The sequence below is a fragment of the Mustela lutreola genome, chromosome 3, assembly GCF_030435805.1.
Source record: "Mustela lutreola isolate mMusLut2 chromosome 3, mMusLut2.pri, whole genome shotgun sequence".
Classification (NCBI taxonomy): domain Eukaryota; kingdom Metazoa; phylum Chordata; class Mammalia; order Carnivora; family Mustelidae; genus Mustela; species Mustela lutreola.
Window position 1 is genome coordinate 50,864,451 of NC_081292.1, and position 14,231 is coordinate 50,878,681.

The 14,231-nt window shown below is 38.4% G+C and overlaps 1 protein-coding gene across 12 annotated transcripts in view; it reads right to left on the reverse strand.

Annotated features, from left to right (window-relative positions):
• RALYL (RALY RNA binding protein like) overlaps positions 1-13,775 on the reverse strand; it is a 713,948-nt gene extending 700,173 nt beyond the window's left edge. For 5 of the 12 annotated variants that reach the window (XM_059166113.1, XM_059166117.1, XM_059166118.1 and 2 more), the window contains exon 1: positions 12,612-13,455. The gene's annotated coding sequence lies outside the window, so the exon portion shown is untranslated. The other 7 variants (XM_059166115.1, XM_059166125.1, XM_059166124.1 and 4 more) reach the window with 7 other exon arrangements.
• Positions 13,776-14,231: the final 456 nt, after the last annotated feature.

Here is a 14,231-nt window from a genome sequence, read left to right on the forward strand (position 1 = left end):
CCCAAATATTACTATCTGGGATAATAGTATATTCTTCTGGGGTGTAACAAAGAAGAGGCACAATATGATTAAGCACTTAGCAGTCAGTCTGATACATAAGGGATGATCTATAAATGGAATGAGGTCGTAGCAGCTGCAGCAACATATCCAGCAGTAACAATAGCTATTGTCTGTCTACCTACCTGGACTTCAAAAAAAAAACAAAAACAAAAACAAAAAAACCTTGAAGTAGATAACAAATATACTAACAAACTCTATAAGCATTTTTTTTTTAAAGATTTTATTTATTTATTTGACAGACACAGATCACAAGTAGGTAGAGAGGCAAGCAGAGAGAGAGAAAGAAAGCTGAGCAGAGAGCCCAACGTGAGGCTTGATCCTAAGACCCTGGGATCATGACCTGAGCCGAAGGCAGAGGCCTTCACCCACTAAGCCACCCAGATGCCCCTATAACCTTTTTAAAGTCTATTTACTGTTATGTTTAGAAAGTATTTAATTGTAATATCCTATATTAGTTTCCCTGATTCTGATCAGTAACTTCCTTTTAAAACTCAACTGTGGGTTGCAGTAACCATGGCAGAGTTTATTTCCGTATTTCCTGAATATTCTAACCAATTAGAGTCAAGACAGATACAAACATTATTTATTTACAGCTCTCTTCATGATGTTCCGAAAGAGAGGACTAAAATTCTACATAAATGAAAAAAAAATCCTTTATAGCATCAGTTGATTATAAACCTTTAGAAATGTCACAGATAGGGCGCCTGGGTGGCTCAGTGGGTTGAGCAGCTGCCTTTGGCTCAGGTCATGATCTCAGAGTCCTAGGATCGAGTCCCTCATCGGGCTCTCTGCTGAGCAGAGAGCCTGCTTCCCTCTCTCTCTCTCTCTCTCTGCTTACCTCTCCATCTACTTGTGATTTCTCTCTGTCAAATAAATAAATAAAAAATCTTAAAAAAAAAAAAAAAAGAAAAAAGAAATGTCACAGATACATTTTAGCACATTTTAAAGTTTTCCTTTCCACTTTTTTCCCTGTCTGGAATTATGGATTTAAAAAATCCTTTCTCTAGTTGGATTGGCTGAGCGTTGGACTCTTGATTACAGCTCAGGTCATAATCTTGGGGTCCTGGGATTGAGCCCCTCATGGGGCTCTGCTCTCAGCTTGGAATCTACTTGAGAGCCTCAGCCTCTGCCCTACCCCCTGCTCAAGTACATGTGACCCCCCCCAAAATAAATAACTAAAATAAATCTTCTTAAAAAATCCTTTTTCTAAATTACACTTTAAGAATCAGCCTTTCTTCACAATGCTTTAACTTCTCCTGTGTCTGTTGGCCATTTGTATGTCTTCTTTGGAGAAGTGTCTGTTCTTGTCTTCTGCCCATTGTTTGATGGGATTATCTGTTTTGTGTGTGTTGAATTTGAGGAGTTCTTTATAGATCTTGGATATCAGCCCTTTGTCCGTACTGTCATTTGCAAATATCTTCTCCCATTCCCTGGGTTGCCTCTTTGTTTTGTTGACTGTTTCCTTTGTTGTGCAGAAACTTTTGATCTTGATAAAGTCCCAAAAGTTCACTTTCACTTTTGTTTCCTTTGCCTTTGGTGACAAGTCTCTCGAAAGAAGTTGCTGTGGCCAATGTTGAAGAGGTTTTCCTCTGTTTTCCTCCAGGATGTTGATAGATTCCTGCCTCACAGGCACATTAAAAAATGTTCATCATCATTAGCTATCATGGAGATTCAGATCAAAACCACATGGAGATACCACCTTACAACAGTTAGAATGGCCAAAATCAAAAAGACAGTAAACAACAAGTGATGGAGAGGATGTGGAGAAAGGGGAACCCTCCTACACTGTTGGTGGGAATGCAAGTTGGTGCAGCCACTTTGGAAAACAGTGTGGAGATTCCTTAAGAAATTAAAAATAGAAATTATTTTTAATAATTATATATAATTATATATAATAAAATAACAAAAAATTCCTTAGAAATTAAAAATAGGGTCATAAAAATATGACCCTGCAATTGCACTACTCGGTATTTACCCCAAAGATACAGATGTAGTGAACAGAAGGGCCATCTGTACCCTCATGTTCATAGCAGCAATGGCCACAGTTGCCAAACTGTGGAAAGAACCAAGATGCCCTCCAACAAATGAATGGATAAAGAAGATACGGTCCATATACACTATGGAGTATTATGCGTCCATCAGAAAGGATGAATACCCAACTTCTGTATCAACATGGACGGGACTGGAAATTATGCTGAGTGAAATAACTCAAGCAGAGAGAGTCAATTATCAAATGGTTTCACTCATTTGTGGTGCATAAGGAATAACCCAGAGGACACTGGGAGAAGAAGGAGAAGTGAGATAGGGGAAATCAGAGGGGGAGACAAACCATGAGAGACTATGGACTCTGAGAAGCAAACTCAGGGTTTTGGAGAGGGGAGGGCAGAAGTTGGGGGGTTGGGTGAGCCCGGTGGTGGGTATTAAGGAGGGCCGTATTGCCTAGAGCACTGGGTGTGGTGCATAAACAATGAATTTTGGAACACTGAAAAAAATTAAATTAAATTAAAACAAACAAAACAATGCTTTGACTTCTCAGTATCAGCAACCTTAGTTAGCCACATGTCTTCTCAAACTCTAAAGTGTATTCATAATTTGACTCTGTTCCACTATCAAAATCTGGAAGAATAATACTCTCCTCTGACGAAAGACATCCATCCTTGCACCTTTCTCATTCTATTAAAAATAGCAAAGTGCTATTAGTTTTCATCCTTACCTCAGGCTCTCAATTCTAAAACTGTTCTTAGTTTATTCATCTGGAGTTTCCCTTGACCCCTTTCCCAGCCCAGATTTATGGCTTTTCTTTTCTATAACATATTCACTAACCCTAGAAAGCCAGACTCATTATTTTGCATTATGTACACCTGCTAATCTTCTAATCAAGTAAACCTCAGTTGTTTGCTAGACCCATTCAGAATTCAGACGAAGTACTGCTAAAGAAAGCGATGCATTTGCCTTGACTAAAATATGACAAATTGTTAATTTTGCCAAGTTCCTTTTTATGGCTCTAGAATCTTTTCTACAGACCTCCTGCATATTCTTGGCTAGAGTCCCTAAGCTCTTGTCCCCATACCAATTCATCTCAACCTATAATCTTGCACTTGTACCTGAGAAGACTAAAGTCACCATTTCACATGTCCAAACTCCCTGTAGGCATGGAGTCTTATTACCACTGAATCTCCACCCTCCAGTACAGGGCTGAATAAATAAGGAATTCAGGTAACTAATAAACTGACTCCATTTCTTTCCTCTTCTAAGATGCAAACATCTTCTTGTGCTAACACTGATCACGTCAATTCCTTAAAGCATTCTGATACTTGCCCCTGAAAATTACCATCCTCATCCTTACAGCTCCATTTCTTCTTGCTAGGGATTTCCACCCTGTTAAAAGTAAATATGCATTCGGGTTTTCTTTTTTCTGGCTTAAAAACACAATTCATTCAATAATATTACTCTCTGAGTAATATTTCAGTACCATGATTAGCATTAAATTAACTTCATTTACTTCTTGTCTTCATATCTTTAAGACCGCATGTGACCTTAAACATGGGCAACGGGACTTCTTTCTGCTTCTGTTTAAGTTTAATATACATATTTTTTCTCATATTTTTTCTCCATTAGTTAATGGGGTTTTCAACATTTTAACTGAAAACAAAAAATCAAACAGGTAATTTGAAAGAGTACAATGAAATCTGAATAACAGCTCCTTGCATCCAAAAACTAACAAATGATTTGTTCCAGATCACACACACACACACACACACACACACACACACACACACACACACATTTGATGACAGGTAAGAACACATGGCACTTATCACTACATAACTGAGCTTGCATCTCCTAATATCATTTGTTATCTAGTGTATATATAAATTTTCCCAAATCTCCCAAGATTTGAGTCTGTTGTTTTTTTTTTTTAAGATTTTATTTATTTGACAGAGAGAGAGAAATCACAAGTAGGCAGAGAGGCAGGAAGAGAGAGATGGGGGAGGAAGCAGGCTCCCTGCAGAGCAGAGAGCTTGATGCAGGGCTCCATCCCAGGACCCTAGGATCATGACCTGAGCGGAAGGCTGAGGCTTTAACCCACTGAGCCACCCAGGCACCCCTTGAGTCTGTTTTTTTAATAGGATCAAATACAGTTTCCAGTATTGCATTTGTTTGTCTTTTACTCTCTTCTAATCTATAGAATTCTCTCTACCGTGGTGTGACTTTTTAAGAAACCAGGCCACATGTGTGGTTGTTGAATGCAGAACACTAAACCTCGGAAATTGCCTCTTTCCTCACGGTTTAGTTTAACCTGTTCCTCTTTCTTGTATTTTACTGTAAACTAAAAGTTTATTAGGCTCAGCTTAAACATTCTAGCAACAATATTTCAGAAATGGTGCCAGACAGAGACTTGACATTGCATCCATCAGGAGGCTCAGGGCATCAAGTTGTCTATTTTAAAAGACAACTTCTAGAAGTAATTAGGAAGTAATATCTGAGCACCATGAGAATATGTTATTGCCCAAAATACTTTTAACTAATGAGTTTGCACCTGTTGGTGATTCTTGACTGAATTATTTATTTCATTGGGAGTTATAAACAGTAATTTTCTAATTCTAGCATTTCTTACATAAATTAATTCTCATCATTTTGTAAAGAACTGGTCCCTCATCAACTAGATAAGAGTTCTTCCTTAAAAAAAACCAGGCTAACCATTTCCTTCAATTTAATTATTGTCAGAATGGCTTCCTGTTTTTTGGGGGGGTTGAGTTTCATTATAGACTAATGGATTTTCCTTCATTCAGTGTTTTATAAATTGTTACAGTCTCTCTTGTTGGAGGAGGTTACTGAGAAGATGTGATAGTTGGTTGATCCTCAAGCTGGATCCAGGCAATCAGATGTTCCTCACCTCCCCCTCTGTCCTTGAAATGTACATTCCCCCACTATTCCCACACTAGGAGCCACTTCAAGTATACAGTCTTAAGAGAATAATGTGCTGTTGAGCCCATCTGGACTGCATACGTGACCAAACCCCACCAAAGTCTATATAAACGTTAAAGATTCTGGTGGATAAATGCAAAGATCTACTTGTCTTGTGATAATCCTATACAAATTTCCTTGCTTATTAAAACTTCCACCTACAACCTAGACTGATACGCCTCTTGCTTTAGTTTCTCCTTACCTTCTGAGTATGGGGGTCAGTTACAAATTTCACCCAAGAAAATGCTGAGGTTGTAAGCCAACAACACTTGATGTTCAAATTTATCCTAATTTGGCAACTGGAAAGCCCTTCAAGCTGACTCTCATTTATAGTTATGATTTACAAATTAAGTTAATATAATCTTACTTATCTTTGGATATGTCCTTACTTTCAGGCACAATGAGATATCCCAGGCTCATCTTGTGCTTTTTCTACCTAGACTTAAAATCAGCCAATTCTCTAAAAAGCTCTGATCCCCTTGAGTAGGAAATGGTGTTTAGAAACCACAATTTGTGAACTATATGTGCTCACTGCAGCTAGAGAGACACTGTTCAGAAGACTTTTCAGGAGACAGAACTAGTAAATGTATTTATTTTTAAAGGCTTTATAGTATATTTTAGTATATGATAGATTAGCTCCTGCTTTGCTCTTCTTTTTTGGAGTTGTCCTGGTTATCCTTGCATTTTTATTTTTCTATATAAAATTCAGAATCAACTTACCTAGTTCCAGGAAAACTTTTTAAGGTCTTTCTATTGAGATCAGGTTACATGCATACGTGCGCGTGCGCACACACACACACCCACACACACACAGGTACACACATACAATAATAATATGTGACACATACAGTCTTAGGGACTGACCTCTTTACAATGCTGCCACATCATATCCAGAATTTTTCACTGGTTTAAGTTCATTCAGTTTCTTCTTAAAATTAGTGGATTTTGATACAGATTCCACCCACCATTCCCACACTTCTCCTCAAGCCTCACCTTCCTGTAAGCCTATGCAACACTAGCCCTGATAAACAGCACTTTTTCTTTACACACACACATTTTTTAACCTTCAGTGGGTATTCTCTTCTTCCTCTTTTTCTGCTTTAACCACATCCCTTCACATTCAATCATGAAAATCCAAGTGTTTCCCCAATTTTTGCCTTTGGGTAAGTTATTTCCTCCTAAAGTTTTAGCATAAATAAAATAAATAAAAATAAGTTTGTAATTTCTCTATCTTTCAGTGTGTTTTCCAGCTTTAGAGCTTAATTTCATTGCACATTGGTCATTTTATCCAGGAATTAATGTGGGTGCTTCAAATCAGTGTTATATCCAAAGCTGAACCATTCTACCACCAAGTCAGGTTCTTCTCTAAATATTTTTGTTTTCTGGCTTTGTTTTATACCACTAAGTTTTGTGGGTTTTTTCCTTTTCTTTCTTTCTTCCTGTTTTTCTTTCTTTTCTTCTCCTTCTTGCTCTCTTTCTCTTTTTCTTTCTTCCTTCCTTCCTTTTAAAGAGAGAGAGAGCTGGAGGAAGAGGGGCAGAGGGAGATGGAAAGAGGGAATCTTAAGCAGGTTCTATGTCCAACATGGAGCCCAACTTGGGTCTCAATCTCAGGAACCTAAATTCACAACCTGAGCCAAATTCAGGAGTCAGATGTTTAACAAACTGAGCAACCCAGAGACCCTTATACCATTCATTCTCAAGTTATCCAGATTCCAAACACAAAGGCAGCTCTTAAGGGACCTTCTGTCTTGGCCTTCAAATCCACTGCAGATTTACCATTATCTTTGCAATCCATTTCATCATGTTCATTCACACTGCCTCCATGGTAGTATATGTTTCCCATTCTTTATTGAAAAATATTCACTTTTTCAAGTTCCAAGGAAACTATTTAATAATGGAAGATTTTTTCACACATCTGAAGAAGCAATTAAAAACAGTACCCTAAAATAACATCTTACAGTTATATGTGTTTTATGTTATTAACAAATGGCTAACATGAGCTTGAAAAATTGTCACATCCAAATATGTGTAACAGTGAATTCTGAGGTGGAGATGATGTTGATAGTGAGATGCTGGTAGACAGAAGAGACACCTATATTTATAGACTTGCTGTGTTATGAAAATTGGTGGTTCTGTTTTCCTTGTGCAGAAGACTAATTTTTCACTTCACACTCAAAAGCCTCAAGTACAGATTACATTTTGTACTTAGTAAGTAAACATTTGTTGAGTGTTTCTCTCAGGTCATCTATAAAGCCACGTGTAGACATTGAACAATCTAATTTTGTCTTGACCACAGAGTACCAGTGGCTCCTGACAAATTTCCACGATTCCGTTCTCTGAAGAAAATCCTATAGTCATGGAAAGATTTGTGATGCTGTGGTTACTTAAAGGTCTTTTCACCTTTCCTTTCCTTTTCAGCTTTCCTTTCCTTTCAGGACCAGTAAACGTCTCTGTGTAAATGGTGCCATTTTCTATTTTTTCTGACCATACCACTCCCCACTAAGTGTGGCTACAGCAGCTGTTGTTTTAGATTAGCTAAAACAAAACAAATTCCTCCCCACAAATGTAAGATCCCTGTACAGAAGGAGGGACATAATATATCAATTCAGACATTCCTGTCACTCTTCTCCCTTTACTACCTGTGGACTTTTAAGCAAGTTACATGTCTAAGTCTCAGTTTCCTCAAAAATATAAAATAATCATTTTACCTACTCATGGAAGAACAAATGGAACTACATTCACTTGACAGATCAATAAATGTTAGTCTTACTTTTCTGTCCCATCCATTTTGATTAAAGAGAACATAGCCCTTTTCACTCCAATCTGGTAACAATTTCCAAACTGACTCAAAATATGTTGTACCTTTTACAATCTAGCATATAACTATCAAGATGTGTATCTATACACAAGGATTCTGTATGAATACAATTAATTTCCACTCTTAACATTTAAACAAAATGTTCAACTATATTATTCTAAGCAAAATATAGAGAGAAGTTGATGAGTTAGATGTAATTTTATAAAAAATATTTATGCAAATAAGCTCTCTATTTTTTTCTTTATTATGAGGGTGTTTAAAGATGAATTCCATTGCATCCTTTAGAAAAGCACGACAGGGTTCCCATATTCTCCACTATAATTCTCTTGACTTAAGATTTCTACATGACCCAAGGAATAAATCTTCCAGCCTTGACCCCTGCTGAAGAGTCTCCAAGGACAGTCGAGAACAGTTTTATCCTAAACACTAACTAATTCTCCCACTCCTTTCCATGCAGCTTGGAATGGATAGAAAATGAAATCCACACCTCTATATTCTCCAGGTTTCAGCCCCAGAAAACAGCCAGATAATGTGAAACAAACAAAAAAAGTTACAAAAACACAAAACCAATTGCCCACAATGTAAGTTAACTATTTAACAGAAGTCTAACAAAACAAAGACCAACGACAAAATAATGTCCCAATATTTTCTTGAAAGACTAAAAGCTATTAAGAATAAAGTAAAACTAGTGGAAGCTGGCAATGGCTGGGTTAGATATATCTCTCCCACAGGTCAAAATCCAATAATAAAAATAAGAGTGATAACAAATATTATAATTAGGTACCACTTGCTAAATGTTTAACTAGCTTTTTGTATATACCTCAGTTTTATTTAATAATTATTGTTCTCAAAATCATGGTGTAGTGAAACTAATTGTCCTTGTCATCAATAATGTGCAAGTTTATGTTGCCCCTGCTAATTACTAAAGAGAAATTTATTAAATTAAAAATCATATTAAATTATGAAAATGGGATTTTAAAGGCACCCATGCAAGTCACTAGAAGTAGCAAATAATAATAATATGAAAAATAAGAAAATAATAACAATACCTTCACATCAGTGAAGAATTTTTTAAATTAGTTTTTAATTACATTCCAGAGCTCCATAAACAAATTTCAGGAATAAAATTCATCATTATTGCAGTTTTTTAATGCACAAAATAGAATTTTCTTAATGGCAATGTGATAGAAGAAGTGAAGAAATTACTATTTTTTAAAATCACAGAAAACATATAAAAATAAGAGTTTTCGAAAGTGAGAGCAAATAAATTGAAATAACGTAATTTCTTCCATTTCCTTTGTTTCATGCAAACGGTTCTAAATATCTGCTTCTATTTCCAGTGTAGAGCTTTGCCTGATTTGGTGCACTGTATGAATAGTTGCTTGCAATACCAGTAAAGAGTGAACAAAGCATGACCATATTCTTACTCAAGGGTAATGCTTTCAGGAAGGTAACAGATGTCAGAGCTTTTCCACACACTTCGTATTAGTTCATTTAAAAAGTGATTATTTTACCTAAGAAATAGTTATTCATATAGCACATGATTCTTTTAGCTAGGAAAATACAATATTTTTGGCATATGATATGTATGTGCATTACTTTTCTATGCCATTATTTTTTATTCTAAAGGCATCATTTGTTTGCCTAAATACAGCATCTCTTTGAAACAGTAGACTTTCATAAAAATTAGAGAAAATAAACAAAATAAATAAATAAACAAAAAATATATATTTTTTAAAAAGACAGTATATCTTTCGTGGTTAATATAAAGAGTGCCTTTATTAATTATGTATTTGAAACTTCCTCCCTCATACATAACCTACTTCATGCAAACTAAGAAAAAAATCAGTGTGCTACTTGCTTGCTTTTAATCATGTAAGGGCAAATATAAGGAAAAAAATAATGTTTATTGTGAATGATGAAAATTTCATTCAAAATTGTTTGGACAAACCACACACTCAAGACAGGATTCTAGCTAGGGGTTTCTTTCTCTATAATGTTCAAGACTGGATCAGAAACTGTAAAATTAATTCAGTAATCCAGGATTTTTCAATATACCCAAATGTTGGCATCCCATAGAAAAGTTCTAGGAAATTTAACAGCTGTTTTAACTTTGTGATGATTTCTTTGCCGAAATTTAAATGAAACTTTCAAAGTCAGCTAATGGTCCAATAACCAATTTAATTTATGCGTCTTCTTACTCTCACCCATCACCTCTACCTCCCAGACCCTTTCTCCCTGCAGGTGAAAATAATTTGCATGATTAAACTGATCTGAGTTGGGGGCGGGGGAGGGTTTGCCTACTAAATAAAAGAACAATATTATTTTTCCATAAGAAACCAGTAGGCGGTGCTAATCTAAGATACTGCATGCAAAGATTTTAAACCAAAACACATAGACTAGGTGACTAGGTTAAAGAGCTGTAGAATTGCCAGTATGATTCCTCAAGAAGGAAATTTCAAAAACTTGCATGTAATAGAATTTAATTTGGGTATGAAATACAATGGTTTTATGACTATTAAATGAAAACCTCACATGACTTAAAGATTGTTAGTACGATCTTTAGTTACAGAATTCAGAGCACAGCAACATATTTGTTCCCACATTAAAATCTATGAACATCCTCATCTGCCCCATTATAGTTTCAATCTCATTTGGAAACATCATAGGGTGCATACAGATCAAGCCTGCCCCAATATTAAGGCCCAATTACCCCCACCTTAGGGCAGCAACTAACATGAAAATTTTGCTTTGATTACTCAAGTTTTTTCTTTCTACTTACTCTATTTCTCTCTTTCAAAAGAACTTAATGATTTACAATATATATAACCTGCTAAGAAATATTCATTTCATGCAAGTGAATTCACGCATTCACTTGCCTTTTTAAATAAATGAACGCTTCTATTTATATACATTATAACAGAATTGATTAAAAAGTGGCTTTTTAAATGCTTTTGCTAGCTCTTAAACCACATGAAAGACTATATTTCAGTAATGTACTCTACACACACACAAATCAAAATTTAAAGGTTAGTGACATGATATTTGTGCCAAATCTTAGAACTATACCCTTCATGATGTCAAGTCTAGTAGTCCACACATAAGACATGAGCTGTCTTCCTTATACAAATGCAACAGGACTTTCTTAACAGAGAAAAGCTACCCAGAGTACAAAAATAACTCAACTGCAAACTTCCAAAGATACTGAGAATGCACTGAGAATGAATTTTTTAAAAATCTTTCTAGACATTGAAATAAATTTTAATCTTCTACAGACAAATGATCATTTGTACTCCTAATTCTTTTACCACAAAGAGTAAATAAATATGGGCATAAAACTTTTCATTCCAGCAGCTGAGGTGACAGACTTAGAGAAACATTTGTTTTAAAAGCCATAGTGTAAGTAATTAACCCATTTATTATGGGCCCTTTTGTATGCTGAAATTTGTTTTATCTATAGATACCCTATACGAAAACTTAATTTCAGAAGTATTTGCTTTATATTTACTTTAACAGAATTCAAATTATATACATATGACAAATTCAAGGCTGAACTTTTCATTTAAAAAAAAAAAATCAAAGCCTCAAAATCAAATCATTTAAATGATAGTTAACCTCCAGATTTCAAGATTTAAAGTATGACAAGAAATTTGTTTGGACAGCAAGTTTTCCAGCAGATTCTGTCACTATGTTTAAGTTCAGAAAAGGCTTTTCATTACCAACTGGTACATCTCCAAAAAGCAGTGCTAGATGATACTGGAAATATGTAACAGGACAATCATAAAACATCCTAAACTCCACAGAACACCGTCAACACAGTACTGTAGTGTTACCAATACACCGGAATCAATCACACCATAACCAACCCCTTGCCCTGTGCTCAGTTCTCAGGGGAAAACCTCTGGAACCACTATCAGGTGGTTAAAAATGGGGGGAAAAACACTGTCCCTTTAAAACTTAAATAAAAGGCTATTTTGTACCTTAGGGGTGTAGTCTCATTAATGCAAACTAACAGTTACGTTCTCAATATTAAACCCAACTGACCACCACAGAAACTATTTCCCCAACCCCTGGAAGACGCCAGCGAGCACTTAACACCAAAGCAACACAACAGGGAAAGAAAAGATCCAAAGACAACACCACTAAGAAAGCAAAACCCTTCGGAACAAGCAAAACGGGCCGGGAAAGACCTACTGCGTTGTTTACTCGAGGCAAAGAGGAGGAGCAGGAGTTGAGCGTGCGGGGGCTGGTGCCATCCTCGGGGATCTGGAAATGTCTTGAGCTCCCTGCCCGCGTGGCCAGCAGCCAGCCCCTTTGGAAGGTGCTGCCTCTGCCGCTTCTCCCCACGCCTCCCCGGCGCTCCGAGCGGCCGCCCCAGCTGACCCGCACCGCGTCCTCGGCCCTCGCCCCTCCTGCTCTGCAAGTGGCCCTCGGAGAACTTACAGGGCCCGCGTCCCCAGCCGGCGCCGCCAGCGGCGCAGACACCGCCCGCCGCGGAGATGACCTGGGCGCAGCCTGGGGAGGGACTGTATTTTGCGCACATCCAAAAACGATCCCGAAGCAGGGAACGGACTTTGGCTTTCCCTAGCTCCCGGCACGGCTTTCCCCGCGGCGGGCTCGGACACTGCCCGGAGACGCGCGCGCGCACATACACACGCGCACACACACTCACACACACACACACGCACAGACACACACAGCTTTCTTTGCCAGGACCAGTGTTGCCATTGCAAACCCGGGAAACGCCTCCAAGGGGACCAAGTACCTGCTCTCTGCGAGCTGCTCAGCTGTTCACTTCATCCTCCGTTGACAAGGAAACCAAACCGCACTTCATTTTTTTTTTTTTTTTCCAGAAAAACCTTCCACTGCCATCATTTGAAAATTGATTTACGGGGAGGGGATGGGGAGGAAGAAGGGATAATATATAGATATCAGGATATCTATCATAAAATTATCTCGGTTTTTTAAAAAATTCAAATGTGCAAAAGTCACAGTTAATATAAAGGAGGAAAAAAGTATTTTGCTTAAAAATTATCCCAGTAACCAGCTGCAAGAAAAGTTTCATGTTATCAATGGGTGTCAAAAACAGGAGGGAAAAAAACGAAATTGTTCTCACCGGCTTCCAAAAACGGCACAAAAATTAGAAAATTAATTTTTTTTTTTTTGCTCATTGGTTTGCACCAGTATTGCAAAACCACAAACTTGTAAACACTGCCGTAAAATCCCACCTATACAAAAATCTTATCAGAAAAAAAGAGTATGCAAAAAAAAAGAGTTAGAAACATGCTTTTTATTTTTACAAAGGAAAAAAAAAATAGGCACCATACTTCACATCGCTTTTTTCCATAAAACCAGTTGCATATTTTGCTGGACTTGGGAGTCGCTCCCAGCGGGCACGGTCGCCGCGGACTCCCAGACACAGCGCCTTGTCTACAGAACCATCGCATGCTAGAAAAACTTGGATTCAGGAAAAGGCTCAAAACCATGCTCCTCCAGCTTTCCCAAATATAAACAATAATCAAAGAAGTGGAAAAAAAAAAAAAAGAAGAAAAACAAAAACAAAAAAAAAACAAAAAAAAGGACAAAAAAAAAAGAATAGGACAAGAATGTCACTGAGAAGGTACTCACCGAGCGGGAGTAAAATGTTGGAATAAAAATGAGATTTAGTATAAAATACAGTATGGCGGTGGAAGAAGGAATGAAGCGCGTTTTTTTCTCTCAGTCTCTGCCTCAGGCACTGACACGTGACTCGGAGCCAGGCTGACTTGCAGGCAGCCGGGAAGGACCGAGGCTGCGAGGGGGGAAGCCCCACGGAGCCCAACTCCGGCGGCGAGGCGGCGGCGGCGGCGACGGGGAGTCCGGCGCTTGGGAGCGGCAGCCCACGTAGCGGCAGCCGCGGTAGCGGCGACGGCAGCTCCCGGCGAGGCTGCCTCCGCTGTGAGCCCAGACGAGCAGGTGCCCCTCACGCTGAGGCTGAGCACACGCACACGCACACGCAAGACAGGCAGGGCGCCGGCGAGAGGGGGAGCGGAGCGGGGTTGGGCCGGAGGCGCGCAGCTGCCGCTGCCTCTGCCGCCGCTGCCGCTATTACTGCTGCTGTTGCTGCTGCTGCTGTTGCTGCTGCCGCCGCTGCCGCCGCTGCCCCCACCGCCGCCGCCGCCGGCTCCGCTGGGGAGCGCGTGTTCTGGGGCAGTTCTGGGCGTGCTGATCAAACGCCTTAGAGGAGGTGAACAACTTGCTGCTCACCTCAAAGTTGCTGTTGCTTGCCACTTGTTTATGCATTCATTTTTTTTTTTTTTAATCTTAAGGTAGTTACCTGGGGAGAGATCCACCCCTTTCTCTCCCGAAGTTTCACTATTAAATCCCTATTCAACTCATTCATTTT